The sequence below is a fragment of the Artemia sp. Qi Xiang Cuo genome, chromosome 19 (assembly GCF_049724085.1).
Source record: "Artemia sp. Qi Xiang Cuo chromosome 19, ASM4972408v1, whole genome shotgun sequence".
NCBI lineage: Eukaryota > Metazoa > Arthropoda > Branchiopoda > Anostraca > Artemiidae > Artemia > Artemia sp. Qi Xiang Cuo.
This window is the reverse complement of record NC_142812.1, coordinates 55,851,004-55,863,679: the sequence shown is the minus strand read 5'-3', so window position 1 is coordinate 55,863,679 and position 12,676 is coordinate 55,851,004. Positions and strand designations below refer to the sequence as shown.

Below are 12,676 nucleotides of genomic sequence, written 5' to 3'. Positions count from 1 at the left end.
TGGCTACTAAAGGAACAATGAGCAATTTTTTTCTGTAGGCTAAATATCTTCGCAGTTGATCATTACCCCCCTATTTTTCGAGGGGTGTTGACACACTGACGGCATTGTGACACTTTGGTGATGGTTAATCGGTGTTCTCGTTGACGGTTTTCGGTTGATTATCATCATTTTCATTAATACCACTTAATGATTTTTTGTGTTCTCGCAAGAAAAATACCTCGCCTTTTAAGATACTTAGCCGTAGTTAGTTGAAACTGTGCATAAATATCGTAATTTTTGTCTAATTGTGTGTGTGTGTGTGTGTGTGTGTAAGTTTTTGTGTTTGTGTGTGTGTGTGTAAGTTTTTGTGCGTGTATTTGTGAGTGTGTTGTTAAGTTTGTTTTTGTGTGTGTGTGTGTGTGTGTTAGTTTTTGTGTGTGTGTGTATTTTTTTGTGTGTGTGTAAGTTTTTGTGTGTGTGTGTGTAATTGTTTGTGTGTGTGTGTATTTTTTGGTGTGTGTGTATTTTTTTTTGTGTGTGTGTAAGTTTTTGTGTGTGGGTGTATGTTTGTGTGTGTGTTTTTGTTTTTGTGTGTGTGTAAGTTTTTTTGTGTGTGTGTTAGTTTTTGTGTGTGTGTGTAAGTTTTTTTGTGTGTGTTTTTGTTTTTGTGTGTTTTAGTTTTTGTGTGTGTGTTAGTTTGTGTGTGTATGTGTTCTGATTTTGTGTTCGCGGAACAAAACGGCTCGACTTCAACATAATGAACCTTAGTCGGTTGAAACTCTTCATAAATATTGTAATTTTTATCCTAATCTTATGGATATTCAAGGAAAAATGAGCAATTTTTTTCTGTAGGCTCTATAACTTTACAGTTGATCATTACCCCCGATTTTCCGAGGGGTGTTGACACACTGACGGCATTGTGACACTTTCGTGATGGTTAATCGGTGTTCTCGTTGACGGTTTTCGGTTGATTATCATCATTTTCATTAATACCACTTAATGATTTTTTGTGTTCTCTCAAGAAAAATACCTCGCCTTTTAAGATACTTAGCCGTAGTTAGTTGAAACTGTGCATATATATCTTTATTTTTGTCTTATTGTGTGTGTGTGTAAATTTGTGTGTGTGTGTGTGTGTGTAAGTTTTTGTGTTTGTGTGTGTTTGTGTGTAAGTTTTTGTGTTTGTGAGTTTTTGTGTGTGTAAGTTTGTGTGTGTGTGTGTGTGTGTGTGTGTAAGTTTTTTTGTGTGTGTGTGTTTGTTTTTGTGTGTGTGTAATTTTTGTGTGTGTGTGTGTAAGTTTGTGTGTGTGTGTATGTTTTTGTGTGTATATGTAAGTTTTTGTGTGTGGGTGAAAGTTTTTGTGTGTGTGTAAGTTTTTGTGTGTTTGTAAGTTGGTTTGTGTGGGTGTCAGTTTTTGTGTATGTAAGTTTTTGTGTGTGTGTGTAAGTTTTTGTGTGTGTGTGAGTAAGTTTTTTTATGTGTGTGTATGTTTTTTTGTGTGTGTAATTTTTTTTGTGTGTGTTAGTTTTTTTTTGTGTGTGTTTGTTTTTTTGTGTGTGTGTAAGTTTTTGTGTGTGTGTGTATGTTTTTGTGTGTGTATTTATCTTTGTGTGTTTGTAAGTTTTTGTGTGTGTGTGTGTAAGTTTTTGTGTGTGTGTATGTTTTTGCGTGTGTTTGTAATTTTTTTTTGTGTGTAAGTTTTTGTGTGTGTGTGTTAGTTTTTGTTGTGTGTTTGTTATTTTGTTTTTGTGTTTGTTTGTGATTGTTTGGGTTTGTTTGTTTGTTTGGGTTTTTGTGTGTGTTTGTTTTTGTGTGTTAGTTTTTTTGTGTGTGTAATTTTTTTGTATGTGTAAGTTTTTGTGTGTGTAAATTTTTGTGTGTGTGTGTGAAAGTTTTTTTTTGCGTGTGTAAGTTTGTGCGTGCGTTATCTTGTTTGTGTGTGTAAGTTTTTTTGTTTTAGTTTTTTGTGTGTGTGTGTAAGTTTTTGTGTGTGAGTTTTAGTTTTTGTGTGTGCGTTATTTTGTGTGTGTGTGTAATTTTTTGTGTGTGTGTGTGTGTGTATTTTTGTGTGTGTGTGTGTGTGTGTGTAAGTTTGTGTGTGTGTGTGTGTTTAATTTTGTTTGTGTGCCCATTTTTAATTTGTAAAATATTTATATTATTTGGAAAAATGGAAATGATCAATAACTAATTTCTTTTTCATTGAAAAAATTCAGAATAGAAGTTGAACTTTTCTTCACTTCGTTGAGAAAATTAAAAATTGAAGTAGAACTTTTTATCTTCTGGGAAAATATTCACAAGTATGCTATAGCTTTTTCTATCTACTACGGAAAAATTTAGAATAGAACTTTAAATTTCTTTATATTTTTGGTGAACTTAAAACTGAAGTGGAAGATTTTTATTTTCTCTGGAGAAATTACAATTGTAGTGTGTTCTTTGGTAAAATTCAGAAGAGAACTTGAACTTTTCTATCTTCCGTGAAAAATTAGGAACAGTATTTAAATTTGTTTCATCTCTTTGAGAAAAATTTGATCCGAAGTGAAATTTTTTTATATTATTTGGAAAAAATAGAATTGATTAATAACTAATTTCTTTTTCATTGAGAAAATTCAGAAGAGAACTTTAACTTTTCTTAACTTCATTGATAAAATTTAAAATTTAAATAGAATTGCTTATCTTCCGAGAAAATATTTGCAACTATGATATAGCTTTTTCTTCTACTAAAGAAAAATTTTGAATTTGTAAAATTGGTTTAAGAAGGTTATTAAGAAAAGAACTTGTACTGAAAAGATATAATAAAGCCTTTTGGAAAGTATTGCTTGATGTTTGGGTGTGCAAAAGAGTCGTAAAGTAAAGTTGTGGGGAAAAGATAAGTACTTCAACATGTAAAATGGGTTTAGGAAGGACCTTAAGAAAAAAAAATGTTCTGAAATGCCTTTGAAAAGTATTGCATGATATTGGGTAATTCAAAAAGCCTTATAGTAAAGTTGTGGGGGAAAAGATAACTACTTCAAGTTGTAAAATTGGTTTATGAAGGACATTCAGAAAAAAACTTGTTCTGAAAAAATATAATAAGGCCCTTTGAAATGTGGGGACCCTTCTGTGTCTCAAATGCACAAAAAAGTATTAAAAAAAGGGGGATGGGGCTCTTTGGGGACCCGGGGAGGGCGTTTGGGGATCTGGAGGGCCCTTGAGGGCTGGGTGGTCCTTTGGGAGCCTGGGGGACCTTTGGGGACTGGGGTAGAGGACCTAACGACACTGTTCAAATGGAACTTGTGTATTATAACGACCACAGAGTTTCACCATCAAATCCTCTTCTAAAATCTCTTCAAAAATCATCTTTTAAAATGTCTCTAACTGTTTCGCCGAAATAATTCCCTAAAATAATAATATGTTCTGAAAAGATACAATAAAGCCTTAAAAAAGTATTAAAATGGTGGCTCAGGAGCCTTTGGGGCGCCGGGGGCCCTTTGGGAATCCGGAGTACCTTTGAGGACTGGTGGCTTCCTTCGGGGTTGGGGTGGGGGGATAGGAACCCTTTTGGGGTTGTGGTAGGGGACCTCACAACACTGTTCAAATGGAACTTGTGTATTCTAACGACCACAGAGTTTCACCCTCAAATCCTCTTCTAAACTCATCTTTTAAATCATCTTTTAAAATGTCTCTAACTGTTTCGCCGAAATAATTCCATAACCTGTCTAAAACAGTTTCGCCCAAATAATCCCTAAATGTAAATTCAGCGTGTTCCTTTTGTTTTTGGCATCTCTGCGCTGAGGCATTTCAAATTAATAAGAACCCTGATTCCCGCGCTAAAACAATTCATCGCTAAGATGTTTCTTTGAGAATTGTTTCCATGGCGTTTGGTTATTAATATATTTTGGAGTTCAACCAAAAGAGTTGTTTTCGAGCCAAAGACATTAATGACTTGGATCTATTCCTGGAGAATCGTTTCTAGGCGAAAATTTTTTAAGTCTGACAGATGATGTCATTGGTTGATTGATCTGTCAAGAAAGGGGAATTAATTTGTTGTTTCTAAGGGGAATTATTGATTCACGATAGGGGAATTGAGGTCGACAGCACAGGTGTTCCAAATTTCTGGAAACTCATAACATTCGCTGAGACCAACAACATGAAGGAAGTGTCATTGACCTGCTCCCATTAGACTCAATAATCCATTAAAGTGAGAAAGTTCCTGTTTTTCCATTCTCACTGACAAAAACCATAAAACAGATATGAATGTGAGAAAGTTCCTGTTTTTTCATTCTCACTGACAAAAACCATAAAACAAGCATAAATTGCTGTTAACATCCATCAAAGTGAAAAAGTTTCTGTTTTTTCATTCTCACTGACAAAAGCCATAAAACAGATATGAACTGCTGTTGACACCCATGAAAAACATCAAATAAATTGACCTACACACATAACCATCCAAGAAAACAGACATAAATTTGAGAAAGTTCCTGTTTTTTCATTCTCACTGACAAAAACCATAAAACAAACATAAATTTCTGTTAACATCCATCAAAGTGAGAAAGTTTCTGTTTTTTAATTCTCACTGACAACGAACCATAAAACAGACATGAATTGCTGTTGACATCAATGAAAAACATCAAATAAATTGACCAACACACATAACCATCCAAGAAAACAACCATCAAAGTGAGAAAATTCATGTTTTTTCAAGTGAGAAAATTCCTGTTTTTTCATTCTCACTGAGAAAACCATAAACCACGTGGTGGGCGTGGGATCAATAGGGGCCCTTCTACTCTCCACGCCTTTGGGTTTAACGGATGGATAAACCCATCCGATAAAATTTTAGGTGACCATTTTGTTAAAAATATTTCAACCATCAGATATTAAAACTCCAGGGTCGACACAACCCCGCAGGGCCCAGGGATAGGCGTTGTAAGTTATACTCTGGGGATATATATGGTTCTTATAGAAGGGATACTCGTATAAACTTCAGAGAGGGCTCATTTGATTGAGAATAGAAAGTTCTAGTTCACTTTTAAAGAGTTCAAAGTCTAAAACCTACTGCGTCATTGGCGCTTTATTGAAAAGTATATGCGTCTTGAACAGTCTTTGAATATTTGATGTATAATGATATTAATTGTTAAAAGATTCATCAGTTCAAGAATTTATTTTACTGTATTTGTATTTTTATTTTCAATACTGTAAGAACTGGAAAAGAAAATATTTGTAATATAATTTGTTTTCAATTAAGTGCCAATGACACAGTAGGCTTTTGGTATTTATTTACAGTTAGGAAAGGAGGCAGTATCCAAACACTTGTCTGTAGGGAAACTATGTTCGTCTTTAACAAACACTTTTGTTTTCAACACTTTTCAAACACTTTTGGTCCTCAGTTTTATAGATTATGAGCAAGCGTTCGATTCAGTTGATAGAAGAGCTTTAGTAAAGTTTTTATCATTGTATGGTATACCAGACAAATACATTAAAGTAATTAGTGATATGTACGAGAATAACACTGCTGCGGTTAAGGTAGGAAATGAGGTTAGCAGCTGGTTCCGTTTTAAATCAGGAGTTAAGCAGGGTTGGGTTCCATCCCCCTTTATATAGATTATTTTGATGGACTTTGTCTTAAGGAGCCCAAGAAAATCAATGAGAGATCATGGAATCAAATTGGAAGGAAAAAGTCCCCAGTCCTTATCTTATACTGATGATTTTAACGTCCTGATGAAAGTATGAAAAAAATGAATGAAGTTTTAGAGGTTTTGTGAGTTCATGATGCTAGAATATGTTTAAAAATTAATGTGAAGAAGACTATGTCCCTAACGCGAGGAATAAGTCAAGATGAAAAGGTGACGGTGGGTAATGAAAAGATTGATCAGGTGGGCAGTTTCACTTATCTTGGTAGTATTATTAGTAAAGATGGTGGGAGCAGTGAAGATGTTAAAAGTAGAATAGCCAAGGCTTAGGGTGTTTTTTCATAATTAAAAAAAGTTTGGAAGAATAGGAGGATAAGTCTGCAAACCAAGATTAGAATATTAGAAGCTACAGTGATGACAGTGGTCAAATATGGCTCTGAAGCATGGACGCTCCGAAAAGTGGATGAATATTTACTAGATGTTTTCCAGAGAAATTGCTTAAGGATTGTTCTGGGTAACCGGCTGACTGACCCAATTTCAATCAATAAGCTATACGAAAAATGTGGATCAATACCGCTCTCTAGGGCTATAATGAAAGAAAGGTTGAGGTGGCTATGGCACGTTGTACGGATAAAGGATGACAGATTGCCGAAGATTTTTATTTTCGGCCAACCGTCTAGGGCTAAACGGAAAGCAGGTTGTCCTCGTCTCGGGTGGGAGGATGTCATAAAGAAAGATTTAAAGGAAATGGGAACTTCGTGGGTGGGTGTAAAAGGGAGGCTTTGAATAGATTGGGGTGGAGGAGGAGCGTGAGTAGCTGTGTTGACCTCAGGCGGCTTGGTGCTGCGGTGAGTTGTTAGTAGTAGTAGTACTAAGGATTTGCAACCTGGAATAAAAACTACGTTCATCAACCAAAGATGATTTCAAGCTGTTTCTGCTTAACATATCGCATGCATTAGAAAACATTTCAAGGTCTTTGCTTATTGCTAATAACGATTTTGCTAACAACTAGAAAAAATTTTAAGCACAAAATCTATCGCCTTTTAAGGAAAACCTTTAAGCATAACGACAAAGTCCTATAAGGATTTTGTCAAAATCTTTAATGGATTTTGCCGAAAACATATGCGTCTGAAAAAAAGCCCTAATTTGCCCTATTAAAAAAGCTCTATTAAAAAAAGCCCTAAATTGGCAAAAGAAAAAAGTTTTTACTAAAATAATAATTTAGCTGCTTCAACAGATAACATTATTTTTGTTAACTCACTTTTTTGCTGCTTTTCAGGCTATCAAACAGTTGGCGGTAACGAACTGCAAGTAAGGAGCGACCGGACTCAATAGTAACCGAAACTCTAAAAAAAAAATTTGATACCAATAGATACATCAAAAGAATCAAAATTTTATGCTGATTTCAATAGTCTTGCCCATCAAAAGTTACGCGCCTGAGAATATTTGCCTTATTTTCAAAAAAAGGGAGAAACACCCCCTAAAAGTCATAGAGCCTTAATGAAAATCAAATCGTCAGATTCAGCGTATCAGAGGCCCCTACTATAAAAATTTCAAGCTCCTATCTGCAAAAATATGGAATTTTGTATTTTTGCCAGAAGAAAGATCACGGATGCGTGTTTATTTGTTTGTTGTTTTTTCCCAGGGGTGATCGTATCGAAAAAGTGGTCCTAGAATATCGCGGGAGGGCTCATTACAACAGAAATTAAAAGTTCTAGTGCTCTTTTTAAGTGACAAAAAAAAAAAAAAAACAGAGGCCAACTAGGCCCCCTCCCACGCTCATTTTCTTCCTAAAGTCACCCGATCAAAATTTTGAGATGGCCATTTTGTTCAGCAAGGTCGAAAAATACAATAACTATGTCATTGAGGATGATTTAATCCCCCACAGTCCCCGGGGGAAGGTCTGCAAGTTATGAACTTCGTCCAATGTTTATATATGGTATTGGTTATTTGGAAGTATACAAAAGTTTTCAGGGGGATTTTTTCAGGTATTTGGGGGGGGGGGGGTTCGGGGGCTACGTGGGAGGACTGTCCATAGAGGAAGTTTTCATTGGGGAAGGGACATTACTATGAAGAGGGTGCCGGATTTCCCAGCATTATTGAAAAAACGATCAGAGATTAAATAATTAAAAAAAAACAATTTCAACTGAAAGTAAGGAGCAACATCAAAATATAAAACGAACAGAAATTATTACGTATATAATTGGGCTCGCCCCCTAGTCATTACCTTGCTCTTTACGCTAAAGTTTTTTTTTTATACTTTCCTCACAGCTATTTATTCTAATTAACGGCCTTTGTGATTAAGGGGTCACTCTTAAAGAATTGGAAAAAATTTTTAACTTCAGCGTATAGAGCGAGGTATTGACTAGGGGGCAAACCACCAAATATACGTAATAAAAATATACGAATATAGAAGTTCGTTACGTAAGTTAATTCGTAAGTTACGTCAGAACAAAATTTCGAGAAAGCCAATTAGCCAAAAAAAAGTAAAATTAACATGCAAATTTCGTTTTAATTATTCACATACGGTGCGCCAAAATCAAATCAGTATTAATTCAAAAACGTTCAGAAATTAGATAAAAAGTAGTTTTTTAACTGAAAGTAAGGAGCGAAATTAAAACTTAAAACGAACAGAAATTATTCCGCATATGAAAGGAGCTGTCCCCTCCTCACGCCTCGCTCTTTACGCTAAAGTTTGACTCTGTCTCACAACTTTACTTTTTTAAAACAATAAAGAACTTTAGTGTAAAGAGCGAGGCGTTGAGGAGGGCACATCCCCTTTCATATACGGAATAATTTCTGTTCGTTTTAAGTTTTAATGTCACTCCTTACTTTCAGTAAAAAAAAAACTTGTTTTTTTATATTTAATTTTCATCATTAAGGCTCATTATTTATGGCATATTCAACACAGAGTCACCCGTGAGGAGAGGGGGTAAAATTTCTACAAGATTTTGCAAAATGTTCTTATTTTAGTGCTTTTTTATATGAAAATCCCCCTGAATTAAAAAAAAATTAGTTTTTTTTGTCTTCATTAATACGATAAAAAAAATCATCCCCCACCCCTTGCATTTTCCCAAATTAGTACCATTGGCTATCCCACTGGTGAGTTAATCTTGGCTAGCAGTGGTCTAACCAACATGTTAACTTTTTATTTTTATAATTTTTTATTTACCCATTTTAAATCTCAACAGATTAGATACATTTTTGTTTTACTCTAGTTAAGCTAGTAAAATTCCTGGAGCAGCAGTTAAGATTTGAAAAAAAATAAATATTTTATAGTATTTTCATTGAAAAAAATGACAATTTGCCCATCCCTAATGTAACCCACGCCCAACAGAATCTCTGAATTAAAACCGTTGTGAATGTCTAGCAGTGTCAGTGTAGCTAATTCATAAACATGTTAGAAATACAGTTTTTTTTTATATATAATGACATTGAAGATTTTTAGATATTTTTTGAAATCAATGGATGACAATTTACCCTTACTTATCCACTAATTATTGTTCCTGGAAATTTTTCAGGGTAAATGTCCTAAATAAGGATTTCCATTTTGCAGAATGATGCAAATAATAATGAAATAATGAAGAGTCCCTTGCTGTGTTAAATAAAAAAAAACAAAAAAAACAACAGGTTGTTCAACTTAAATTAAGGAGCAACATTAAAACTTCAAACAAACTTACATTATTTTGTATATGAGAGGGGCTGACCCCTCCTCAATCCCTCCCTCTTTACCCTAAAGTTTTTCAGAGCTTTGATAAAGCTCCTTATTCTAATTGAATAACCCCTTACGTTTCAGAAGTTATTCCTATAGAATTGGGACAAAAAGTCAAACTGTAACGTAAAGAACGAGGGATTGAGAAGGGGGAAGCTCTCCTCTTAGGCTGAAAAATTTATGTTCATTTTAAGTTTTAATATTCTTCCTTGCTTTCAGTTGTAAAAAATATATTTAAAAAAATTTTAATTTCTGATCTTTTTAATTCATGCCAGGAAATTTCCATATCCCCTTCGTTGAAAATTTTTCCAGGAAGTTCTCCTCTCGCCCGAGAAATTCCTCCCAGTGAAAGTTCCTCCATGAAAAATTCCTCCTGCGTAAAATCCTCCCTCCCCGAAAAATTCACTCTAGACCATTCCCTCCGCTCTAAAATTCCCTTGGAAAATCTCCCACTTGAAAATTCTGCTTGATTTCTTTTGAAAGGAACTTTTTTGTTTAATTTCTGATTGTTTTTCAAATCGTGCTTGACTCCCCTCCCTCTGTAAAAATTTCCCTCTCCTTGAGAGTTCCTTCCCTAGAGATCTCCCCTGCGGAAATTTTTCTTGGGGATAATCCCCCCATGATAAAATACACCCATACAATTCCCTCCCTGCTTAAAATGTCCACCGGAAGATTCTCTCCACATGTACAATTGAGCAGCAAAAGAGAAAGGAAGATAAATAAAAAAAGAATTAAAAAAGAATAAAAAAGATAAATAAAAAGAATTTGGTATATGAATTCCGGAAAAAGATCCACCCCCGTATCAAATTTTTCCTTAAAAATCCCTCCCGAAAGATTTACTCCCAACAGAAAATTTTCCCCTTGAACCTACCCACCTCCTTCGTAAAAAATCCTCCTCGACCATTTTTATCTTTTCATTTTCCCGATAACAAATACTTTATACAAACAATAGACAAATTGCATAACTTACATCCCTTTCTCCAGGGGCTGTATGGGTCTTTTGGATGTATGGGGGAAAATCGTATGATAAGGGTGTTAGTTGCCATCCAATCATTTTGTTTGCTTATAAAGGGCACTTGAAATTTTAATTTTTGTTCGAATGGACCCTCTCTCGATATTCTAAGACCATTGGTTTGATACAACCATCCCTTTGATTCTTTGAATGCTTGTGTTTGACGTTCACTCTCAACACTCCTCTAACGCTTCTATTTGAATCGGTAATCAAACAAAACATTGAACGGTTGATGTGACACCGTATCAATGTCAAAGCCTGTTGAAAATAAGAAAAGGGTTCCGAGAGCTCCCTCACAAAAATCAGACTTTTACTGAAAGAGGGAGGGGGCTCAGGAGGTGAAAGTCATTAAAGCACAAAACAGTAGAAAGTATTGTATGGCCATTGGCCATATATGGCCAAACTACTTCGTATTCCACATCAATGGCCATTGCAGCAGTTACATTAGTTTTTAAAAATGGATACAAAAAGTCACATTTAGCGTCAGAGAAAGAGGTTTAAGTTGGAGTACTCCCCCTCCCCCAAATATACCGGAATAAGTTTTGCATGTTTTGATAAGTTTTAATATTGCTACTTACTTGTTTTTCAACATATTTTCTTGGAAAAAACTTTTTTCCTGAATTTTCCTTGTAACAAGTCTAGTTTTTTATATAAGTCTAGTTTATATAAGTCTAGTTTATTTGTATAATTATTTGTATAAAGAACGTCATTGGAATGATCTAAGCAATGCAAGTTTCTAAGCAGCAGTATTTTTCTAGTCTTGACATTTGGAATTTAAATTAAACAGCATTTTGAAAATTCCATTTATATTTTACCTTGAGACTTCTTCACATGAAACTTTTTAAGATTAAGAATATAAAACCAAAAATTGTATTTTAAAATATTAGACAAAATATTTTCATTTGCGATGGATCATCTTAAATGCTTGTAAAATGAAATTGTGTTTAGTGACAATATTCATGACAATCCTTGGATTACTAGTTCCCTTAGAAGCAAAACCAATATTTTTCTGAATAATTATTTTTATTTTTATGAATAATAATATCCTTCTGAAAGTAAAATTACAGCTTTGACATTTGGGGGGTTCACATTTGGGGGATAGTATTGGGGGGTTGATTGTGCTAGACCATCAAATAGTATAGAATTTGCTGATATTGCGGCAGCAATCGGACCTATGTTCGTTACAGCATCTAGAAGGTATCGTTCGTCATTTGTGGGTAAATACACGTTGATCATTTTTATTAGGATCGATTTACAGGAATTATTTCTACACTGTCCCGCTAGGCTTGTCACACCAGACATATATGGGTAAGTTGGGCCAGTACAGAATGATTTAGTATCTTCGATATACCTCCAGGAGCCGTGCTACTGACCTCCAGAGCAGCGATTGTCATAGTGACTGCAGTCTATAATTTGCTGCTCACTTCCAAGAGCCAGTTTTTCTGTTTTTAAACAATGATTGTACTCTATGACTGCTACTGCTGTAAAAGCATATGCTGAAGAAGCGCAAGCTCCTTGGCTTTTTATGGGTGGCATGCAATTACTCTTAAGGTAATCTAAGGTCGTTGTTCTTGACCTAGATTCTTCATTGAGACTCTCGTCTTGTGAATCTGTAGGGTTTTCATCTTGTGAGTCTTCAATAGTTTCAGATTGAATTGCAGAGACTGGCGTTGTTGTATTGTTGTTGTCGGTATATTCGTTTTGAATGGTTTGTTGGCTATTTTGACCTGTGGAGTCACTTTGGATTGTAGCTGAATGTGTTGTAGCCATCGCAGGTTTAATAAAAGTTGTGTTTTTATTTTCAATGTAACTACTTGTTACTTGGTCATTAGAAATCAGGTGTTCACTGGTAGAAAATTCAGTTTCATTAGCTTGAGTCTCATTAAATATATTTCTTTCATCAGAAACCTCTTTTTCAGCGTCATTGCTAAAGATTTTTTCTGATACTTCAGTTTAATCACTTATGCCTTCATAACTTCCTTCGACTGTTAATATCCATTTTGCAATGTGTGACTTTTTCTTTTTTACAGAAGGTGCCCTGGAAGACATCACCACAGGGATGGATTTTAAATCTGACACAAATTTAAAGGTGTCGATAATTGATCAAATTGACAAATTCATTCTAAAAAAGAGTAAATGACGAAAAAAACAGGATAAGATGGTGCCAGAAAAATCTTGGGGAGGGGGCCTGGTTCCCCCCAAATCCCCTGGAACTGCCAGTGATGCAACCCCCTATACTATTCTATACTTGAAAATTTTATTTGGTTATTTGTAAAGTAAGTTTTATTCCTTTGCTTAGTTAAAGAGTCCGTTGATTTTGAATTGAAGTTATCAAGTATTTTGCAGTAGGTTGCATCAAGACATGGCTA

General features: G+C 34.8%; 1 pseudogene; it reads right to left on the bottom strand.

The window, feature by feature from the left end:
• Positions 1-11,336: 11,336 nt before the first annotated feature.
• LOC148941022 (uncharacterized) lies at positions 11,337-12,389 on the bottom strand (annotated as a pseudogene).
• Positions 12,390-12,676: the final 287 nt, after the last annotated feature.